Source organism: Uloborus diversus, chromosome 4 (assembly GCF_026930045.1).
Source record: "Uloborus diversus isolate 005 chromosome 4, Udiv.v.3.1, whole genome shotgun sequence".
In the NCBI taxonomy this organism is placed as follows: domain Eukaryota; kingdom Metazoa; phylum Arthropoda; class Arachnida; order Araneae; family Uloboridae; genus Uloborus; species Uloborus diversus.
This window is the reverse complement of record NC_072734.1, coordinates 40,951,069-40,975,722: the sequence shown is the minus strand read 5'-3', so window position 1 is coordinate 40,975,722 and position 24,654 is coordinate 40,951,069.

Here is a 24,654-nt window from a genome sequence, read left to right as displayed (position 1 = left end):
GGTCGGGTCGAAAAAAAAAAACTCAACATTAATTTTGGGGTGAGCAAAATGGAAATTAAGGCCAATTTTTGAGTGAAAATTTTTTCGTGAATACAATACTTCCTTTTTTGTAAAAGGAAGTAAAAATGAGTCACAAGTCCCACTCCAAATCATGATCCAAGTGTAGAAACTTGTTCAAAATAATATAGTTACCATGAATGTATTTTTTTTTACAAATGTATAAGTTTTATAAATACTTGTCTTATTGCAGGGTGGAACACAAAGGGCAACCCCATATTTGTGGTGAGTTTTGGGTTGTTAATGCAATAAAACATAATTGCATTTCCAATAAAGAGTTGAATATTGCACATTTATTGTAAAAAAAATATAACTGGAATCTAAAAGAAGAAATACTGCAGTGTGCAAAATTAGTTAAAAACGTCGGTTTTTGGTTAATTTCAGGAAACTTTGCGGCTAATGCGCTGATTAAAACGGTAAAAGAATGTAAATATTTTCAAAGACATATGAAAATAGTGTTAAAATAAAGCAATTAAATGGTATTAGAGCAAAAATTTTAAACATTGGAATTTTCATAAAAGTATTTGAAAATTGACCATTTTTTTACCTTTTTTTTTCAAATTTTGCAGCCAATGCGCGATTTGAAGACATAAATATTAATTTTTTTAAATTATTTTTCCCATGTTTAGGATGCCAATTCACAACTTGTTTTTTGCTATTAGAAAGTTGCTTCTCGAAAATTTCCTTGTTTCGGCGCACCCTAATGAATATGTGTGTGTGTGTGTGCGTGAGTATAGACACAATTTTTACTTGCTTCAGACAGTGTTTCATATTTCTATTAAAACTTCAGCAGATGGACTTTGACATAAACTCCGTTTAGATGAATCTACCAAAACGTCTTTTTACTTCTGTCCTACATAAATAAACATAAAAAAATCTCCACCTAACCTAAAATATATCTTCTTTCTCTCTTTTATATATAAAAAAAGAGAAGAAGAAGAAGAAACATAAAGGCATTCCTTTTCAAGGGAACTGACTAAAAACTTAATTGTCGCGTCAGCGAAGCCTTAGAGTACATCTTCTCGGAGAAACCTTCCGAACTCGGGGATGATCTTTCTTCTCTTTTTCTCCCAAACCTCCGACTCACCTTCATTGGCGGCAATTCAAGCACGTGGATGGCGATTCGCTGAAGCAGAAAAAAGAGAAGTGTTTTTTCATCTCGGGTGAGAAAGCTGCTTCGACCTTGGGACTTTGAGGATGTTCACCCTTGCTTTTATCGATCCTTAACTTGTTGCTCCCTTTTGGAACCCCTACACCTCAAAGCAACAAGTGAAAGTTGATTCCTGGAACTGTCTGGTTTTTTTTTTCTTTTTCAGTTTCATTTTTGTATTTCTCAACGTGGATTTTTGGAGGAAGGAATGCGAGGGTTGGTTTAATTTCTGGGATCACGTTTTTGGCGAAGATAAAAAATGGTCCGCTGCAAGACGTTAATAAGATTGATGTTGTTCTCAAAGCCGGAGAGTAATGAAAAGTTTTATCTCTAGCAATTTCTAACAAATGGAAATCATAAAGAAAGGTGGAACATTTTGGTTCATTTTCTTTATTTAAGGTTGGTTATAAAATAAAGTGTTGCTTTGATGTAGAACGCGGCTGTCGGCAAAAACAAAAAAACTGCTTTTTAGATAATATAAGTGAAGTGCTCGGAAATTTAAGTACTATTTGAATGCCAGATAGTTAGCTAAGTGCTTCAAAAAAATGCTATATTTTATTTCAGGTAGTTTGTTAATCGATTAAAAAATTAAGTTTTATTATTTAATGCTCAATAGCTGTTTAAGTGCATGAAAAAGTATTGTTTAGTATCAGACAGTTGGATAGCTTGTTTGAAAAATTAACTTCTAGTGTCAAATAGTTGATAGTTTGTTTGAAAAATTATCTTTTAGTGTCAAATAGTTGAATAGTTTGCTTGAAAAATTAGTTTTTAGTGCCGGATGGTTGGAATTTTGTTTGAAAAATAATAAATACTTTTGAATGTCAGTCTTGAGTTTTAATTATTTTAAATCTTTGACAGCTGGCTAAGTGTTTGATAAAGGAAGTCCTGCTCCATGTCAATTAGTTGAATACATGGCTAAGTTCTTGAAAAATGAAGTACAGTTTATTGTCAGACATTTGGATAGTTGGTTATAGAACCACTGGATGGTTCGTTAGGTGCTATTTAATTCCAGATAGTTGAAACTGAAAGTCAAGTCATTACGATTAAATCAATTGTCTTAGAGGCATCAACAAGATTAGTTATTTAAGAGTCCCACTGTTCTCCTCCTAAATATGAAGTTTGCGCTTTTTGGGAGTACAATGAAGAGTGTGTATCCAAGTTTCTAACATATCAAATAAAATATTCATACTTAACTGAACCACATTTCCTGAAATATATATTTGTTTTTGAATTTTCGGAAAAGAAAATTTATTCCATCTTAAACTACAGATTATACTAATTTGACTGCTTCTAGTTTTGCAAGTTACAGAGGGGAGAAAATAGTTAGATTCAACACATATTTCTGAAGTAAGACACAGTAAGAACGTGCGTATAAAGGTGCTCTGACGTCAACGCGTAAACTTGCACCGTCTCCAACTTTGGATTCATTTTTAACCTGCAAACAAAGTTAATAACATTTTAGTTCATACAAATACAATTCTCAAAAAAGGATAAAATTCTTCTAATTTTTATCTATTTGTTCTTTTCTAACTAAGTATTATTTATTCAGAATAAGCTTCAACAGAAAACTTACTCAACTTGGTAGAAAATACATTATTCTTTTTGCATGCTAGACCGAAGCTCGACTGACGCTCAAAAACTTGTAAGAATATTTGTTAGGGGCCAGCTTTAATCTGTTACGACTGTAGCTCTCCAGTTATAATACGTTTTGAAAAAAGGGCACTGCGTAAATGTGCCCCATGCGTAAACCTGCTCCGATCTACCCTAAATAAAAAGACGAATGCATAAATGAAAAGGTAATGAAGCAATAAACTAATAAATAAATTGATTAATTGACTGTTATATGAGGAAAAATGAATCAGTGAATAAAATAGAGAGCAAATAAATAAACAAGTGAATGAATGCATAAATAAATGAATTAGTAAATGATTGAATGAGTAAACGAAATGAACTACTTCACTTTGCTCCATCCATTTGGCCCCGCATGCACTTCACAAATTGAACAAAACATTTAAAATACAACAGTACAAGTAAGCTTAATATTTACTAAATAATTGCTGCACCGAATATTAGTTGGTCTCAATTAATATTTAAAATGTCAGAAACAAGAACTTTATCATTTTATAACAAAAATTAATTTTTGACTTGCAACAAAATATTATAACTTGCATATCACTTTTGGAAAATTGCTTGTATTATAATATACTTTGATCTTCAGAGATATTTTTTTCCTGACTAGAATAGACTAAATGTTACTACATAGTTATAATATAACCAGATAGGTGGCGCTAAAATCAGAGTAAATATTTCACCGTATCACTTTGCCCCACATTCCGCTACATGAAGCTATACTTTCAATTACATGTATTACTGAAATCAATTACAAATTTCATTAGAATTTGGAGAAAACAAGTTTATTACTGTAGTTCAAACAATTTAAGTAAAAATTGCAAATAGAAAGCTAGTGTTGCAAGAAAAGTATCCAAATAATAAGTTAATTTCATCATTTTAATTCATTGTTTAAAAAAATATAGCGAAATAGGCGAGAATTAACTTTAAAAATCTCATTCGAAATTGAAATATAATTAAATATCGGTGAGGGAATTTCTATTAAGCTTCCTTCAAAAAAACGCATGCGTTCTAGATTACCGCTGGCGCTTTGGAAGCTTTAAATTTAACCATTTTTCCTGCGACAATGAGAAGTACTTTATAATGGAATAAAAGGATTAATTCCTATTTTCAACGGCTACCTCCAGTTTTCTCTTCGTTTCAAAAATAATTGAGTTTTGTAATCTCGGAAAAAGTGCATACAAAATTGTAATTAAAGTGTCATTTACACACTTTTTTACAAGGAAACTAACTTGTGGTAAATGAAGTGCCAACTGTAGTAGTGACCGTGTGAAGAGGATAACAATGGAGATGTTTACCTTTCAGTCCCGCCCCACCCTAAAAACCATTTTCTAATTTATAATTATATGTTATTTGTTCTGCAAAGGAAAAGGGAATATGTGTATTTTTTTATCATCACAACGGCCTATTTTTTGATGATAGTTATCGAAGAAAATACACATGCATAGTAATAGTAAGTGTAGTAAAGATAGTTGACACTTAATATAGCACTTTCAGGAAAGTTTTTAAATATCCAATTGGAACTTTATTTTTAACTATTTTTTTTACTAAATGGATGCATTTAAAATGTAGAAAAGCTAATAATATCATAATTTTAATTTGAAAAATGTAACTTGATGAAGAAAAACAAAGGGAAAAGTTTGATTTAGAGACGGAGTCCCAAGAAGAAAAACTTGACACTAAAATCCCTTTTAAGAAATGTTTTTTCCCTTTTGCAGGTTCGTTGAAAAGCTATTTTATGCTACTAGAAAAGAAGGTATAAGTCTCCCAAGAAACATTTCATTTTTACACCAATAATGATTAGTCGATTTTAGTTTATATAAGAATGAAAAATTGTTTTTATCAACTACAGTCAAACCCCGCTATAACGAACCCTCAACGGACCGACTTGAGAGATCGCTATAACCGGGGGTTCGCTACATCCGATTTTCCAAAAAATAGTCAAAATTCGGTAATATTTTACAATAATAATCATCATAATTGCACAATGATTTAATTAGTAGTTAGGGTAATAAAATTAAGTTTTAGAAATAACTAGTAACTATATTTTACTCAATAATAAGCAAATTAAAATTTTACTTTTTTTTATTTATCACTGGATTTTATATACATATCAATTTTTTTCTCAACTACTGCAAAAGAATCCACAATATGTTTGTCAATGTTTTCAGTCGCAAAAAAATTGTTCAAAATATTTACAGCTGCTTTTGCAGCAGAAATGGACCCAAGATTTTTTGTTTGATTTATAAACTAGAGAGAGTTTCTTCACGTTCTTAAAGCACCTGGGTTTATTCGATTTTCCAATAACCATCAACTTTCGTTTTTCAGAGCCAGTCATGTTAGCACAAATAAGTGGTTATCCGTGTGTTGGAGTGTTTTCCGCCGACACATTTTTCACCTTTTAACTTCAATGTTTGATTTGGAGTCAGCTTATAAAATAAGCCCGCTTCGTCGGCGTTAAAAATATCCCTTTCGTCGTAATCTCGAATGATGTCCGGCCACACATTTTGCATCCAATCCTTCACATCAGAAGAGCACACACTTGCAGCTTCACCCACAACTTTTCCACTCGTTATATTGTGCCGTTTCTTGAATCTATCCAACCACCCGTTAGAACTGACAAACCCTTTTTCATTAAAATGTTCGGCAAATTCATTTGCCTTTGCCTGCAGAATGCCGTTATCGGTACATTTCTGTTCCTCTGCAGAGTGAACCACTTAAATAACGCTTCGTCTACATTTTCCCTTACTGCTTTTCGCATTTTTTTTACAGCCGTTTATGTTTGTTTCATAGGCAGAAACAATTGCATCACGGTTCTGCCAAATAGTGGCTACAGTAGATTTTGAGAGCGAAAATGTTTTGCAAAGTGAGGATTGGGTTTCGCCACTTTCTAATTTGCGAATTAATTGCACATTTTCTTCAACAGAAAATGCTTTGCCTTTATTTCGCCTGGCCATGATGATTTCTACCTAGTTCACACGATTATCCGCAGTGGAAATTAAACTAAAAATCAGAGCAAACGCACGAGTGACCAATAATCTCGTCCTCTGACTAAAACCAGTTGAGAAAATTGAGGGAGCTTGACCCGGCTCGCCCCCCCCCCCCCCTCCTGAAGAAGCAGCTGCTCTTGCAAGGAACAATAAATGAGGAATGTGGTTTGGACTAGAGATTTCCTAGAAAAAGGGTTGAGAATTGTAGAAGATGGAGTTTGCTGAGAGAACAATTGCTAATGAATTTCATTGGGGCATGTGCAAAGAAGAACTTGAAAAATCAGACATTTTAGGATCGTTATAGCCGATTTTTTCGTGTTTCTTGATCGTTATAAACATATGGAATTGTATTAATGACATAGGGCTTCAGTTCGGACCAATTAAAAGGTTCGCTACAACCGGGAGATCGCTATATCCCGAGTTCGCTATAGAGGGGTTTGACTGTATATAGATTTACTGCTAAGGTGAAACTAAATAAATCAGTCAAAACTGCTGTTGTAATTTTGCCCACTGCTCTATTTGAGGCACTGGTTAATTCTGCATCCAATGTCGTGTGAGGCATAGAAGTCCTCATATGGCGATCTATTTTCTAGTATTTCCTTGAGGGTGAAACGTCGATTTGTATTTTTTGTGTTAACTTCTGATTCGAGCTCTGTTTCAGACATGTTGCATCAAAATGTTATCTCAACTGTATCATAGTTTTAAGAACAAATCAGCAACTGCTTTGAAGTCGCAAAGAACTAGCTTCTGAATTCTTCAAGAAAATTTATTTGTTATGTACCTATGATTTTCTTAATTACTTAATATTTTATAGTTGAAATCTAAATTAATTTATAAAAACTCAAATGAGGTATGGGTTTATTTATTACCTTGCCCTCTCTTATAATCATTGTGACAATGTTCCTAATTAGAACCACTCATTGTACAGCATATCGGTGAAGCTATACAGGATTTTAGTTTTTAATTTGCCTAAAATGTTGAAGAGATTTTTTGCCGTCAGCCAAAGTATACAAGTGCATAATATTTATGTGGTTATTTGCCAAAGTTGATTGGTCATTACTTGACCATTTTTTACTTTATCGATCACAATGTGTATTTAGAGTGGTACTTTTCTATGCCAGAATTTAATGTGTCTAAAGATAAAGTTGAACGGAAGAAATATGAGCTATCAAACATGATATAATACAAACTTTAATATAATTCTTCACCAAAAGTTGATAACTCCACTCATATCATATGTTCTGCCATATCAAATTTGACCGATCAACTTTTGGAAAATAACTACGTGCAATAGAAAATAAATTAATTGTCCTCAGGGAATCCTAAAAAAGTATTCAAAAATCAAGTCGTGAAAATTGTGTTATGAAACATTTTATGGAAGTTGGATATGCGCTTTTCAACTTCCGGGAGTCTTTTCAAAAATTATTTCTGTAACCTCCACTGTTGAAACAAAACAGGAAACTTTATTGTATCTCTCTCTCTTTTCGTGGGGGCAGATATGTGAGTTTTTTCCTTAAAATGTTTTTTTGGAGGTAACTACTTTTGTAGCCTAACGCTTCAATTGATGAAACATTTTTGTGTTTTAACAACTTTTCCGTACTATGATGGAGCCAGTTTTGCAATCAATTTTCAAAACATTTCTCTCTCTCTCTTTGGGGGGGAGTTACTTTTTTTTCCCATTTTTTGGTGCTAGAGTGGCGTGGCTAAATCTTATAGACCTATTTCAATTTTTCCTCATTTTACCGAAATTGATTTCTAAAAAAAAAAAAAAGTCTGTTTACTCTAAAACACAGTTGGACTAGAGATAAAGTCATGTGTACGTATTTATGTTATTTCTCGAAAAGTCCCCCCCCCCTTTTTTTTTTTCTTTGAAAGGTTTCCATCTCAATCTTTGATTTTGGAAACATTCATTTAAATTTGTCAAAAACAAATTATCATTATTTTATTTTATTTTATTTATTCATTTTTTTTGTGGCTATTTTCCTCAATACACTGAGATTGTTTGACCCCTGCATCATTAGATAGAGTGAAGATTTTTCGTGTGCCATAGACGCTTTTAGGCTGTTGGTAAGAATTTAGGGGCCATTCTCTTCGGGCACACCTGCTCAGAACTTACTGGGAGGTAACATATTCCAACACGGTCAGTCATCCTATCAGGAACGGCCTTGGCAAAAGAGTTCGGCGAGGAAAAGTCATTGAACAGGTTGGAAAAGGGTCCATCATTCTTCGAGGAAGTTGGGAAGTTTCTCTGCCCCCAACATTTTTTTATTCTTCAATTTACCCGAATTGAGGTTACTGAGAGGGTAAAACAAGGGAAGAGTTCACTAACTCCTTCCGTGCTTCGCTTTGTTTTATTCATGTCTTTGAACATTGGAGTGTATCCTCATAGTCATAGCCAGGTGCGATTGCACAGGTCCTGCTAGATAAGGAACAGGGGGGGGAGGTAGGATCCCCTGCAGAAAGCGTGCAAGAAGAACTTTCTGTATGAATATGATTTTAAAAAGATGAAAAGGGAAGAATTCTTAACGAAACGAAAAAACTTTTTTCTTTGCAATAAACGATAGTTCCTGGAGAACCTTCTACTGCATGCTCGTTTGCGTAGCAAAGTAATTGCTCTTTTCTTTTTTGTGAAAAACGTAAATTATTAAATTAATCAATAACTTATTTTTAACGCCTCTACAATAGGGATTCTCAACCTTTCATAACCTTCGTCCCTGAATTGTGCATAATTAACCATGAGTGCCCCCCCAAAAACACTTAAGTTTTATTAAAATGTGCTATACTAGTTACAGATCAATTGCATAAGTTTCATTATGTATCGGCAGAGACGGACAAAAATCGTAAAATCGTTGGAGGCAGGGGTAAAATTTCGACACCAGACGAACCATTTCTCAGAGAAAATTCAGTGCAGCATAGATTTCTGAAAGATTTTTGTTCTGAATGACTTTGTCCTCAGAGAATTTTTTTAGTCACCCAGGGCTGCCTATCGCGCGGGATTTTTCAGATCCTGTGCATAGGTAATTTTAATTAAACCACGAAGTTTTTCTTTTCTACGAATTTCATCAACCAGCTCATCTGACCAGCTCAGTGAAGTAAAAAAAAGTACAACTTCAAATCATCTTCAACATGAACTTTTGCTCTGCAGGCAAATTAAGCTGCAAAGCTACCCCGTTTTCTCGGAAGTAAATTTTCGAAAAGCCCAGAAGGCACTTCACAGCAATGTCTTCCAGTTCATTGTATTCTTCTTCAATTCCAGTTTAAAAGTTAATGAACAATGTATGCACTTAATATATTAATATATTGCAAGTATTCAAGACTTTCATATTAATATTATTCTATCCTTCCTATTTCTTGATGACTGCCTTACAAAAAAAAACAATGTTGTGCTTCGGTTAATCATAGAATATACGAACATAGGATTGAAAAATGACTAAAATGCATTGTGTCAAAATATGAAGCACGGCGTATTAACACAAAACGGAAATAAAAATGCAGAGCAATAAAGCTAAATTGCCGCACATAGCTATTTCAAGGCTGCAATGGAGCCCCCTTTTTTTTTTATCACAATTTATGCTTTATTTACGTTACTTTTCATTTTACTCAAGCCCAGTGTTGATGAATCATGAATAACAATTGAATGGAAAATTGTATGCCCTGCGGAATGGAAATCAGATGCAATCGAAATTAAGCTAAGTACTGCCTATTTCTTAACGCATGAGGTTGCCAGTCTGTTGTGATTAAAATTCTTACCCGGGAATGAAAATTTGGCTCTTAAAGAGCCACCAGTGACAAAAGTGATCATTAAGTTAGTAACGATGTCTCTTTGAAGCATGTTTGTGATCAGGAACATTTGCTCCTTGGTCGCAGTTTCTCTTCCCCCTGATTTTCTTCTATTCATTAAGGTCTTTCCTTTAGTATTTGTGCAGGCATTTGGAGTAACCTTGAACGAAAATTCTATATTTTTAGCATCTATTTTTAGAAAACTTGAAAAAAAAAAAAAAAAAAAAAAACACCTAAAGTACACCCGCAGTTAAGAAACAATAATTATAAAAACCATTTTAAAATGAATTATTAAACTTGTTCAAAGTCACTAAGCGTCACGTAATGGCTTTTTTAAAAATGCGATGCGAAATAAATTATTTCAATCAAAGTATTTTTAGTAACAATGAACCAGAGAAATAAAAAATTTTAATCCTTGCAAAACCTCTATTTTTTTACAATATCACAATTTTTTGACAATTTATTATATTGAATAGAACATTGCAATGTAGGGCAAGAGATTTCAACAACTTTGAATCAACATTAAAAAGTAGCATCCAAGTAGTAACTTCAGAGTTAGTGGATTAATGTAGTGAACTGTGTACAATGTTGGCAAGTTATTTTATAAAATACTAGTGGTACCCGCACGGCTTTGCCCGTAATAGAAAATTTAAAAGGTCTTTTGGTTCGCCTGTATATTTACAAATAATGTATGGTGAATTTTCTCGCCAATTGGCTTGTACCCATGTTACGGTACCACGTTATGATAATTTCGTATTTCGCCAATTGGTTTGTTGCCATGTTACGGTTCCACGTTATGATAATTTCGTAATTTACTCGTCCATCTTACGAAAAGTTTATTCTTAAAATTGGAATAGAAAAAGAACCACATCGAATTTTCGCAAAATCGATTTCAGGTGCACACCCCCATGCTACAAACTAACTTTATGCCAAGTTTCATGAAAATCGGCCGAATGGTCTAGGCGCTATGTGCGTCACAGAGATCCTGAGAGACTGACAGATATCCGGACAGAGATAGATCCTGACAGACAGAGAGACTTTCAGCTTTATTATTAGTAAAGAAAAACTAGAAAACAAATGGCATATATAACCTTGCCAGCAGACTGCATCATTGGACATTCTACAGTATCTTCTGAAGTCAAATAAATGCACTATATCACCAAAAGTATTTTGACACTTCCGAAAACTCACATTTTTTCCAATCTCTCAAGAAGCACCAGATCAATTTTTCCGTAATTTTGGTTATAGATAGATTTTTAAAAATGCTTCAGTTTACACCTTCCAGTGAAAATTCAGTACACAATATACAAGATGTCCGAAAAGTCCTTGACACATTTAAAAAATTCAAAGAAAACCAACAAATTGTCGTATGAATTTGCGGTTTGCACCATAATACTTCACAGGTTCAAGAGTTTTTATGACAGCGAAAAAAAAAATGAAAAGGGGGGGGGGAGAAGAAGAAAAAAGGCATTTCGCAGCCAAGGTGTCAGTATATTCTATGCTTGTATTGTAATAATTCTTCGTTTAGTAATTTTCATTCCTTTTTGCGTTTTCCCATGTCAACAAAAACGATTTAAAAGTTACTTTTAAATCGTTTATGTTTTTTTTTCGATGTCATAAAAACTCTTGAACCTGTGAAGTATTATTGTGCAAACCACAAATTCATACGACAATTTGTTGGTTTTCTATAAATTTTTTTAATGTGTCAAGGACTTTTCGGACACCCTGTATATCAATTTCCCGTATAGGTAAAAATGTTTGCATCCCATACATGTCTGATAAATTACGATATTAAATGGAAAGCATATCGATATGGAAATCTAACTTTTATTGTAATTGATACGAGAAGTTAATTATTTTCGCCTGCAATGGGAATAAATCGTGAATGTGAGATGATCACTAGTTTAAATCGCCAGACAAAAAATAAACGCCAATCTTGGCAACATTTCAAAGAGTACATTCAAGTTAATTTAACCCAAGTTATTATGTAAAAGGGATATTATAATATAATTATTATGTAATTATTACGCTTCATTGTGTAGAGAACTAATTTAATGCAATATACTTAGTGAAAATCGCATGTAGTGAGTGACTGCTGTAAAGCAGAATACACGTTTTAGTGCTTGCTTAAATTTTGCATTAGACTGATGCTTGCTTGGTAATTCGTTTATGATGGTAAGAACAGTTTCATGTTATATTTGCTTCAGTCTATATTCAGAAAATTCACGTTTTAATTCCTCCAAACGTTTTTTTTTTTTTTTTTTTTTTCAATTTCGTTAAGCTAAAATAATTTGTTCATCGAGTAAGAAATTTCAAAGTTTATGCATTTTATGTTGCAGAATGACATTTTAAAGCGTCTTAATTCCATCCAGGATTTGCAGCACTTGCAGGGGCCGGTGGATAGTGGTGCTCGCAGAGGGCCCGGGTCTAAAAATCAAAGGAACGTCATATTTGGTCAGATGAGGTGAATAAACAATTCGCTGATTGTGAAAAAAAAAAAAAGAATCACTGTAAGCACCATTTCCGATTTTTAGGCATGTTTCGATTAAAAATCAGAAAAACAAAGTTGCCTCGAGAAAGCCATTACGTCACACGATAAAGATATGTTAGTCTGATGTGTTCCCTCACAGTTTCATCGAAATAGCCGTTCACCAAAAATTTTTACGAGCTAGATCAACTAACTTTTTGACTGACCTGCGTATCTTAACAAAACACTAAAAAAAGAGCAAAAGAATTTTTCATCATTGAATGAATGATTGTGTAAACATCGTTGGGTGCATAATTGCGTGAAAAACACTGAATACAAGACTGAATATCGTTGGGTGCACGGTTGTATGAACATCATTGAATCTATCATTATCTTGTTACAGATGGAACCCATTATAAATTATTCCATTTATTTTTTAGTGGATGAATGAAAATTGAATATTTACTCGAAAATCGTATGATTCGTCACTTTGGAAGCACTTATTTTGCTCCAAATTTGTTTAGCAACATTTCGGTTATGAAGTGTAGAGTAACATTTGAAGCAAAATGCAAATAAAATGTTTAAATACAAAATTAAACCCAAAATTTAATTAATTTAAAATTAACTAATTAACTCTTTTTTTACCTGATAAAAAAGTAGTAATTTCATATTAGGTTGCAATTCTACATTCATCAATCTGCTTCACAGTAACATAAAAAAAATAAAAAAAACTCAAACTCTGGGGCACACCAGCTGTGTGTGTGTATATATATATATATATATATATATATATATATATATATATATATATATACATTTAAGGAGTAATATGATCCCCCCCCCCACCTCCGACCAGAAGAAAAAATTGTCGCTGCGCTAGTGCATCATAAAATTTGGCAGCCAAATCTGCATATGTTTTTGCAAGTGCTGTTCAATACTTCGGTAGCTCGATAGCAGAAATATACAATAGAAACCATATTTACGGTGACCTTTGTGATTTCTATGATTGGGCACATGCCCTAATGCTTTTGCTTTGAAGAGAATATTTTACATACGTAATGCGTGTTCGCGTGTGAATAAGACAATAGAAAAAGAAAGGCCAAATCATTAAAGCGCTAGATTCTCGAATTCCATCTTCGCAAGAAAAAAATCGCTGATGGTCGGCCGAATAACTTCTGCTACGCTAATTTCCTGCATGGAAAGTAAAAGCTGTGGGGAATATGGCCTGAATTTTTGTTTTAATGACACACTTTTTAGCTCTCTTCAAAAACCCGCCTACGTTGCCTTTCAAGCCTGGTAAATTAACTAAAAAATAAACTTCCAAAGATGATCACTGCCGAATCTGGCAACGATGGAGGAAATGGGGTTAGCCTCTTCACGTGATCACCACGAGCCGCAAAGGGGGGCCCTCGGCTGGAGTCGAGCAGCTAACTACCTGTTGGTTCGAACGTTCTTCTGCCACGGTTGACCTGGTTTCGAATCCGAGCTTGTTAAAGAAAGTGTTTTCCAACTCGTTTAAGAATTTCTCTCGTCTTTTTTTGGTTGTTTGGTTCGTTTCATTTTCAAGCTCGGGATTTTTCCTTTACCTTGGCCTACGAGATATTGCTCGAACGTGTCGCGAATACGGAAAGGGGTTGTTCCGACATTGTGAAATGAAGCGAAGAGGGAAAGTTGGGAGTCCGTAGCTCTTCTTCGTTGCACAGTGCCGGAAAATCAACGACTGAGAGATAATTCACACATTTTGGAGTGACTAGAAGATTAGTTTCCTCATATACTTAAGATATCGAATGCGAATGTGAAAGAGATATTTTACACCATTTCAAGCTACCTATTGAAAGTGATTTTCAAATTCCACTAACAGTATCCACATGGGCGAAGCCAGGGGCAGCAGGTAAGGACAACTGCTCCTTCCCAGAACAGAACCTCTGACTCCCACCTTCTTTCCAAATGTCACCCAATAAAATTGCATTTTTATACTTCAATTTCCAAAAAAAATCCAAAAAACAACCACATAACTGTTTTTCTGTCATCATCTAACCAGAAACAGCATAAAATGTTTTTTTTTTCTAGGGAGAGGAGGACTATTAAGCAATTTCCTAGGTCCATACTAGGGAGGAGGGCAGCCAAAAACCACTATCTTGTTCCCCCTATGCTTTCCCTCCCTAACAGGAATCCTAGCTGCGCCCATGAATATCCATAAATATGTTTTAAAAAACGAAACTGAATTGAATGAATTCTGCTTACGGTAGAACATTGAAAGCAACAGTACGCAGAAACATTTTCAAGTCTCTTACCTATTGCGATTTAAAATAGCGTTTCTCAACCATTTCCGATTCGCAGACCGCCATGTGCTTTTGAAAAATATTCACGGACCGGTGATATTTTCTTCTTTTCTTTTCTTTCCTTTCCTTTTTTTTCTTTCTCTTTTTTTTCGAAAAAAAAAACTTGCATTTGCGGATCATTAAAAACATGTTTTTTCTCAACGGATAGGTGAGGGTTTTTTCCGCTTTTTTCTTTGCAGAGAAAAAAAAACTTTGGACTCCGCGTACGTTAAAAACACTGTGGGAACGGCTGAGGAGTTTGTTTTTTTTTCCTTTTTTTACAGAATAGTAATAATAAAAAATGAAAAAATAAATACATAAATAAGACTTTACTTAGTGTTAAATAACTGTAAAAACATTAAATGTTAAAAAAAAATAAAGTAATTTTTGTAATAATTATACATAACTAATAAATATTGCTGAAAAATCAAAAAAAAGTACGCAAATTAATCAAAAAATTCGTGTAAAAGAGGTCACATAGGATATTGTTATTATTATTGTGATGCTTTTTTTTATTAGGAAATTTTTTTAACGTGGACAAGAAAAAATCTCTGAGAACCGGGCAAATTTTTCTGCGAACCAGTGCCGGTTCGCCAAATCAACGATTGAGAATCGTTGATTTAAAACATTAGTTTTTGCTATGAAAGAGGAATTTTTATAAATCAACTAGGTAAACATTTTAGTAATATTTTTTTCTCCATTGTGATGCTAAATATATTAACTGTAAAAGGCAATTAGTACCTAAAATTTTTAAGAAAAATCATATATTTTTTAATTTTTCCTAGTAGCTTAAGAATAAGGAGAAAACATTACCTTTATACTGATAGTAGGATGCTTTCTGCTTTTTTTAAGTTATTAGGAAACACTACCTTTGTATTGATAGTAAGGGTGTTTCCTGATTATTCTTAAGTTATTAGGAGCAGTTTTTTTTTTACTTAAAATGTCAAATTTTTATTCCTTTTTACTCTAAAAATACATTGTACGTTAAAAAACTATTATTACACATAAAAGACGATAAAAATTAGGTAGTCAGTCATCCATTACAAATCGATGTAACGATTTTAGATGTGACGTAGCATCAAAATGCTTATAAAATTTTTCTTTGCTAACTTTACTATGTTCGACGTCTAAACAGTTGACCTTTAACAATGAAAAATTGATGCGATCATTTTCCAAAATGGTTTTCATTTCGAAAGGGAAAAAAACTTCTATACTTATCATCAGCAGCAAAGACAGAGAAAGAAGTTGAGCTAAAACAAAACATTTAAGTTATTAGAAGTTTCATTTCTTATTTCAATTCCTTTATGTAAAACTTTCTTTGGTATGATTGAATTCCGGATTAACTTTACCTATTGTAACGATGGAAATGCTGTTCAGAACTTTTTTTTTCGTAGTTGGGCCGATTTTTCGTTTGTTTTTAATTTGTTTTCAACCATTATCATTCGTCTAAGTACGAAAAGGTAATTTAAACAACTTAAAAATTGCACATTTTAAGGATTATTTTTAAAAAAATCATCAAATTTTCGCAATAGTATTTTCAAAAGCACTTACAATTTTTTACATTAAAGTTAAATGGTTCGTCAATGATTTTATTTTCATTATTTTAAGCTTAATCGAAAAATTATGTTATGCCTACTTGTGAGACATCTTACAGCTGTTTAACTCAATCTTTATACTCAAAGATTAAAAAAGAGTAAAACATCTTAGTTCCTCAAAACCGTGTTTTTCTTTTTCTTTTAACTTTTTTAAGCTATAGTTTTATTTTAGTATTTAACGATTCATTAACTTTTTTGGTTTCTGAAGTAGTTAGTTTTTCGTCAGAAATGAAATTTTTCCATACAATTCATTCTAATAGAACAGGAATTGAAATTTTGAAACATTTGTTAAGCCAATGGATATTTTTTTCCCTAAAGCCACCGCACCTCATGCACCAAGATGAACCTCGCCAGCCCGAACGCATACAAAATTTAAATATTTTCACATTTTTTTTCAGAAAGCATGAAAAAAAACGGAAAGGGAAAGAAAAATACATATAAAAAATTCCTGTTGTCGATTGCCACATGCTTATTTTTTACCCCCGACACACAAAGGAAGGAGGTTATAAGTTTGACGTGTCTGTGTGTGTGTGTGGCAGTCTAGCACTCAAACGGATTGACCGATTTGAAAAAAAACGTTTTTTATTCGAAAAGAGAGTTGATCGAGAGTGTTCTTAGCTCAGTTGCGTCTTCGGATGACACTAATTAACGAAGATATTAATTAAAAACCTCAAAAAGGTTCTTCACGATTTTTGCAGCGAAAACATTTTTAAAACTTTAAGATTTAGTACCAAAATGAAGAGTATTTCTTTCTGCGTCTTATGGAATGTGTTTGAAATTTCCGTGTTATATAGAATTCGAATTATAACGCTTTAAAGCAGATTTTGAATACGGCTAAGCCTTGATTCACGCGATTGGTAACCGAATTCATTGTAGGCCGACAAGGAAATTAAAAGCAATGATTGCAAATTTTTATATGTTGCCAGTTTCTATTTATTAACAAATAAAATACTTGTAATTGAATTTTAAAACTTTTAAAAGGATTTTTAATTTTCCCTCTTAATTCTACGTTTGCGACTCAGTCGGTTTTTTTTTTTTTTTAATTTTTCATTTTTCATTAATTTTTTTTCGTTCGTTCCTAACAGCGATAAATCTATTATATGGTCAATGTCCCATTATTCCGCAAAGCGAATCTCAATTTGGTGACGACCCCCGTTTGAGCATCCTTCGCTCTCGACTTTCCGAGAGAGATTCATCTTCCTCGGTCGAAATTCAACTTTCGGTTTCGGATCTCTGGTGGCAGCGATAATCGCTCTTTTTCGGTGACATAAGCGCACCTTCTGTGAAGGATGCGAAACGACCGCTGATTCTGGAGTTTAATACCTTGACTCGGCTCTGGGCATTGGAACGTTCTATTGAAGGTGAAAGTGAACTTGCGTAAGAACAGAGGCCTTGTTTTCCAGTTAAAGTGGGATGGTACGGTATCGCTTTTAATTTTAATGCCCAGTAAGATAGGATGTTTTTGTTTATTTGGGTCGGGGTTCTCAAATAAATTGAATACATTGTGTTTAATGGGGTTTGCTCTCGTGGTGTTCTGTCTTAAATAAGAGACACGTGCTTTAATTTGCATAAAATGCATGTTACATGACACACTTCGTTTCTTCTATTGCAGTTCTAATATTTCTTTAATAAATAACATCGAATTCTTCAATTTTTATATTCAAAAAAGGCTTTTTACTAAATTTGCATACAATAAAAAATAACATTCTCAGCCAACAATTTCTTTATAAACGAGCTGTTCTAACGACTTTTTATTCAATAAACAAATTTGAAATTCACAAAGCCTAGTTATATGTACTACTTTGGCCCGATGAAGGAAAAATTTCAATTTACATTTGTAGTATAACCACGGATGTAATGGGACGGAAGTGACGTCCCAATTGGTGGAGCATTTGACGATAACTTAGAGATATAGTGAAACCTATCTACAACAATACTGTTGGGACCTAAAAAAAGTATTGTTATAGACGGTTTGACAGTTAATGCAGACATTTTGCTTGGGACCACGGAAAATATCGTTATAGACAGGTTTATTGTTATAGACAGTATTGTTATACACAGGTTTCACTATATCTCGAAAATTTTGAAACTGTGATGAGCTAAATTCAGTTCCAAGTGAATATGAGTACATATAACCATGTTTTTGTTTTATTTTTCATTTTTCTCGCAGAAAATAGTAGTTGCAACAAGAAGGTAAACAGCTGGTAATTGTAGAAGAAATGTTTTAAATTCGCCAAAAATATGTAGAGATCTTGAAAAACAATATTACTGCACTAATAACAGTATATTGTACAGAAGTTACCTATAAACATACAAACGAATCGAATGACCTTTAATTTTCTACCACGGGCAACTCAGTGTGGGTACCACTAGTTTTTAAATATAACGTGATCGCATCTTACTCAGAAAACCATTACGTTATTAATCATAAAATAGAGTGTAAAGGAAAAGAAATTGATTTTTTACCGAAAAGTTATGATATTGTTGGATCCAGAGCGCTCAAAACAACTTAACTCTTTTTTTTATGCTTACGCAAGAATTATAATCTAGAAAATATCTGAAATAGACTAAAAATTATTTTAACAGAAAAATTGTCTGACTATATTTTTGATTATTAATATCCATATAGATTTCCACTCCTCATCCCCCTCGCCAAAAAAAAAGAGTTCTTAACTGTACAAATGCACTAAAATTCAAAATTGCTTTTAAAAAAAAACTCCCGCCTAATCAATAACGTAACCTTAACACACATAAAATTTTAACGGATTCAATTTGGTTGCATTTGCGGTTTATGGATTTCTTATTTTGAAGTATAAACACGTAATCTAAGATATCCGTGAATGATACCTACTTACCTAATTCTGTGATCCAGATATCTAACTAAAACCGTCAAAAAATATTTCTCGGTAAAACCAACTGCAAACAACCACCATAAGCAATCATGATTTATCGGTGCATTTTTATTTATTTATTTTATTTTATTTATTTATTTATTTATTTATTTTTTTTTTTTCAATTCTTCAGTTAGGTATTTGTCATTCAAATACAGTATAGGAGGCGCTACAGTGTCTGGCTGATGGTTGCTGAAAGGGGTTAACAAACAAATCCAGTCACTTATAACCTGCTTTTAAGCTTTGTGAATGAGTAATTTTTACTTTCTTCTATGTCTAATATATAGAAGAAAGTATTGGATTCGTGCAAATTTTCGAATTTCGAATTTTGACGAATTCGAACGTTTTGAGGTGTGCTGAGCCCATTTCGACCATTTTGGGAGAATGTTTGTGTGTGTGAGTGAGTCACGTATGTGTGTGGCCAGTTTTTTGTGGCCGTTCTAGAGCAAAAACTACCGCATGAAATCGAACGAAATTTGGTATACATATGTGCCCCTATGTGAACTTGTGCCCAATGGTTTTTGGCACGAATTCCTCCAAAGGGTTGGAGTAATGGAACGTTTCTTGAGCTATGAGTGCCTGCTATTCCCCAGGAAGTAACTGGTGGAATCGAACAAAATTTGGTCCATATGTTGACTTTAACTGGTACAGGTGCGCCAATTTATTGGCGCCAATCGCTCCATGGAGGACATATACAGTGGCTCCCAAAAGTGTTCGTACACTTTGAAATTTTTTAGTACAACCAAAATAACTCGAAACTGAATTCGAATATGAAGTCCAATATTTTTTCACATCATTCCTATGTCATTCTAAATACAACCCATTGGTTTTTTCAAATTATCGACGGATCTTCTTTTTGAAATGGGTCAGAAAACGAAGAGACAGAGAAATAAGACGCCACAAAAGTCATCGTACACTCAAATATTTTCGAATAAATTCATGATTAAAATTATCATATGCCGTTTTATTAATATTTTTGCATTGTGTTGACCCTTATAAGTCATTTGGCTTTAACTTTTTGTTTATTTATTCCTTAATATCGTGCTTATTGCTATAAAATTGCTGGTATTCGTAAAAAACCGCAAACACCATTCAAAATTCGAATTTGTTTCCCACAGTAGTGGTAAATTGGCTTGAAATGACTCCAAATTAGTTAATTTATTTGTTTGTATAGTAGAGTACTTGATAAAATGCTTTAAAGAAAGGATACGGAGCAAAAACAAGGTAAGAAAAGGTCAACCGGAAAAGTTGAGAAAGCGTGATCGGAGATTTAAAGTTGAAAAAATTATGAAAAATACAGATTTTACTGCTATAAGTTTCTACAGAGTTAAAAGAAAAATTTTACGTTTAAATTTCACCTAAAATTTTTTGCCAAGTTCTCTGATTAGCTGGATTAAATGGGATCTCTTCCCGCAGAAATTTTCTTGGTCGCGCGAAAAACAGAAAGCTGACGCTTTTCGTCGCAAAATCAAGGATAAATAAGCTCAAAAACGTTTTAGAATTACGTCTTACTTACAGATAAAAATGAATTCAACATTTTTGGTTAAATTGTTGCACAATTGTTAGTAGAAGAAAAAATTAGGAACTTAATCTTAAGAACTTAGTTGGATCAGTTAATCACTACGGTGGAGGTGTTCTAGGGTGAGGGTGCATATCAGCGTCAGGACTTTGTAGTTTGGAATTTTTTGATGAAAAATTGAATCATGCTGTTCCTTTAAATATTTTAAAAACCAATTTTGAACTCTTAGTCAAAAATTTGGTTATTGGAAACAACTTTGTTTTTTATCAAGATAACGATATGAAGCACACGGTTTTCAACATTTGCGTCTAATGCCTCGAAAATTGTCCTAAAATTCAGAAAATACCCCCTCCATCTCCAGATTTGAACTTAATGTAACGTATTTAGAGATATCTATAGGCTAGATTACGAAAATACGGCTTTAAAACGAAAATAGAGCTAGAAACAGTAAGACTCGAAGTGTGGTTGAACACTTACTCAGAAATTACGCAAAAAAAAAAAAAAAGAATGAAATCTATTCCCAGACGTTTAAAAGATCTTATGAATACTGTATTATATTCTACTAATTAATAACTTAATAAAAAGTTAGATAATTCAATAATATATAGACATTTTATAATGTGTACGAAGACTTTTGTGACATAAAATTTCCGGCACTTTTTGGTTTTTGATTTTTAAAAAATTAAGTTTTAATATTTTTTAAAAACTTTTCATGTAGTTTTGTTAAAAATTGATCATAGATCTTATAATTAAATACCTAGTCCGAAATATTAATTCTAACCAATAGATTGGGGCCTATTTCGTTGAAAGTCGTAGGTGTACGAAGACTTTTGGGAGCCACTGTATATATATTTTTTTTTGGTAAATAAAAAGGCTTTATAAATGCAACAATAAGAAACATAAATCGTAATAGATTGTCGTCTGCGTATTTCGCGTGATTTTAATTTTCGGAAAATGACCAGAAAATCGCGATGATTTAAACTTTTTAACTGTTGCCATCTTGTATTTGTTAACAAATAAATGTTTGTAATTATTTTAAGTTAGGCTTTTAAAATAATTTTCAGTTTTCATTCTTTGCTTTGCTTTTGAGAAAAATCGGGAATTGAGATGGTCCTCAAGTTTTGGCGTGTGTAATTTTGTTTTTGTTGGGAATATTGCTTCCTCGTCAAGCATGGGGAAGGATCAGAAATATAAAAAAGATATAGAAGAAAGTTTCGTGATGGCTACAACATACTAGTTCTTTGTGGTCATAGGGATCCTCATTTCTATTCTTTTGAAATGAATTTTTCAAGTCTTTCGTATATTCTTGCCTTTCTCGAAAAAGATGAGAGAAGAAGGTTTTACTTCTTGAACAAATTTCTGAAATCACCACAAGGTGGCGCAATCAAGCTTTAGAATTTCAAGTTACTTAACTTTCGAAGGACCATCAGCTCTAAATTAGAGCACTGAAGTTGTTTAAAAAAAGATTATTTTTTTCACAATAACTCTTTTTCTTTCCTTCTTTCTCTTTTTTTTCTTTCTTTTTTTCCCTTTTCTTTCCTTTTTTATTTCTTTCCTTTCTTTTTTCTGTCTTTCTTTTGTTTTCTTTTTTCTATCTCTTTTTTTAACCTTTTTTCTTTCTTCTCTTTATCTTTTTCTTTCTTTTTTTTTTTTTTGTTTTTGTTGCTAATATTAAAATTTTGATACATCAATAACATGAAAACAAATCTAATTTACAAATAACAATGCGTGCTGAAAAAGAAACTTTTTAAATGCTTCCGACACCATTATTGCTCTTTCATATACAAAGTGACCCCTATATCAAAATAGCATCACCGTTTTTCCCTATCTCTCACCACTTTTTGGAGTTAGTTCCTCCCTTTTTTTTTTCAGCTTTCGACAGCTTCATTCGCAACTCCAACGAACTATAGGGGGCACTGCAGTCACTGTCTAATGGCGGAATTGAAAACTAAAACAAACGCATGTGGTAACGAAGAAAATGGTAAAAGTGTTGTGATTTTTGTTCGTATGTATGATTTTTTCGCTTTATTCATTTGAAAAGATTTTTCAAAGTCTTTTGGTTATTCTGACCCATATAGAAAGAGATTAGAAACCAAAACGTATTACGAAAGTAAACAATTAATGCAGAACACACAGTAAGTTGTTCTGAAGCAGCCATTTTCATGATGTTGAATTCGGAATTCATAAATTTTTGGTTCGCTTCGAACGGCATTTTCATTTTGTACCGTTTTTTCTATACATTAGTACATATTAAGTTCAGTTTCGTGACATTTCCAGCATTTGTTGACATTTTTGTCACATAGTGCACATACGTGGCAGACTGTCAAGAGTAACGTTTAACACTAGATAATTTATTTCTATGACTATATGATTGGATATCCAAAGAAATCATGCATTTAATTCATTCGTCATGGAAATGATTTACCCGATATGCGAAATCTTGTCAAGATACATTATTCTTTCACATAATTTTAAAACCATACCCCTATAAACAGATTTTTGGCGAACTTTTATTTTTTATTGTTCAAATTCTTAACGTTCTTTCTGGATTTTTCAATCTGTTCTGCGATAAATATTTTCAAGAAAATTTATTTGCATACTGTCTATTTCAGTAGGATACTGTAGTAACAAAGGTTATTTAAATCATTTATGTAGAATTAGGTTAAGTAAAAGTGTTCAGTCAATGTTGTTAAGTTCGTTTTTTTTTCATCGAATTGAAAAACTGATATTTATTCAAATTCACTCAGAACAAAATAAATAAAATGTGTACTCACAGTTTATATATGGTGGTAGTTTTCTTTTCAGTTGATTGACCATTGTTTCTTTTTACTTATCGAATTCTGTAATCTTACATCATTTTATTCCACTCATGATAAAAATTAAAAATGGTTTAACTAAAAACGCGAAAACTCGCCAAGGCTACTTTGCTTGCACAATACTAAAACTACTATAACCCTAAACAAATTTGGCGAAACCTTTCAGCTGAGAATAAAAGGAATAAAGTAAATTCTTTCTCGGTTAAACATTTTTCATTTTGTTCTACGATAATAAATTCAAGAAAATATTTTGCATACTGTCCATTCCAACTAAATGCTGCTGTAAAATATGATTCGTTAAATTAATTTAAGATTAAAAAAAACTCATATTCTTACAAATTCATACAAAACAATAAAAAATTTTACCTGGTATAACGTTATCCAATTTTGTTAATCCAGAGTTTTCTTGTTTATGCTTCCACCATTTAATACTTTTTTGAAAGAAATAAGGAAAACTAACATTATTTTGAGAAGCTCGAGAATACTACTAAGGGACGAATTAATTTCTGTAGCTGAAAGCAAACTAAGACACATCGATTGTGTTAATAAATACTCAGAACAAACTGCCTGTGTTTACGTCAACAAACACACGTGATGCGCAACGTGGCAATGTTTTAGTTGCATTCGCAGTTTTATAAATCACCGCAAGGTAGCGTATTCGAGCGCTGGAGTTCCGAATAGCCATAATTTTGATTTGGAAGGGGCATTATGTTGACCGTTAACATTACCCGGAAAGGCTATCGAGACGAAAAGTTCAAAAACATGAAGATGTGAAGCAAGGAAGATAAGGTGTGTTCCTCCCCACAATGTTTTAAAAATCATCAAAAACGTTTTTTTTTTTTTGTTACTTTTTTCATTATTTTTCACTTATTTTTCGAAGTAAAACCAGAGTTTCCGCCTCACTCGAAAAAAAGATCCATATTCAAAATATATTTATTGTGTGAAAAAATTGAAAAAAAAAAAAACTTGCACACGAGCTGCATCCAAGGACGTACACAGGGGGGTAGAAGGGACACTTGTTGGCCCGATCCTGAAGGGGCCCGAGATTTTTAAAATGAGGATTAAAACATCTGTAGAGATGTGAGATAAAAAATATAATGGGTAAAAGTCATTTGTGGACGGGCCCAAAAAATTTCTGTGCACGCCCCTGGTTGCATCGCAGATATTCAGTAAAGAAAATTGCCCTACTATATTCCTTTATTCAAGTTACATGAAAAAACATAAGAATGAAATTAAGTATGTTTATAATGCATAATTAATGTATATTTAGGTTTCTGGGGATGCACTTCATCACTTTTTATTATCATGAACTGAACGGTTATCTTTAGGTCTCAGATAAGGCCTTTGGTCGCCTAATGGATAGGTAGCTGGACTCGAATTCGTAAATCCAGGTTTGGTGCCCAATGCACCAAAAACCCGTCGAGTGCATGTGCGGAGTA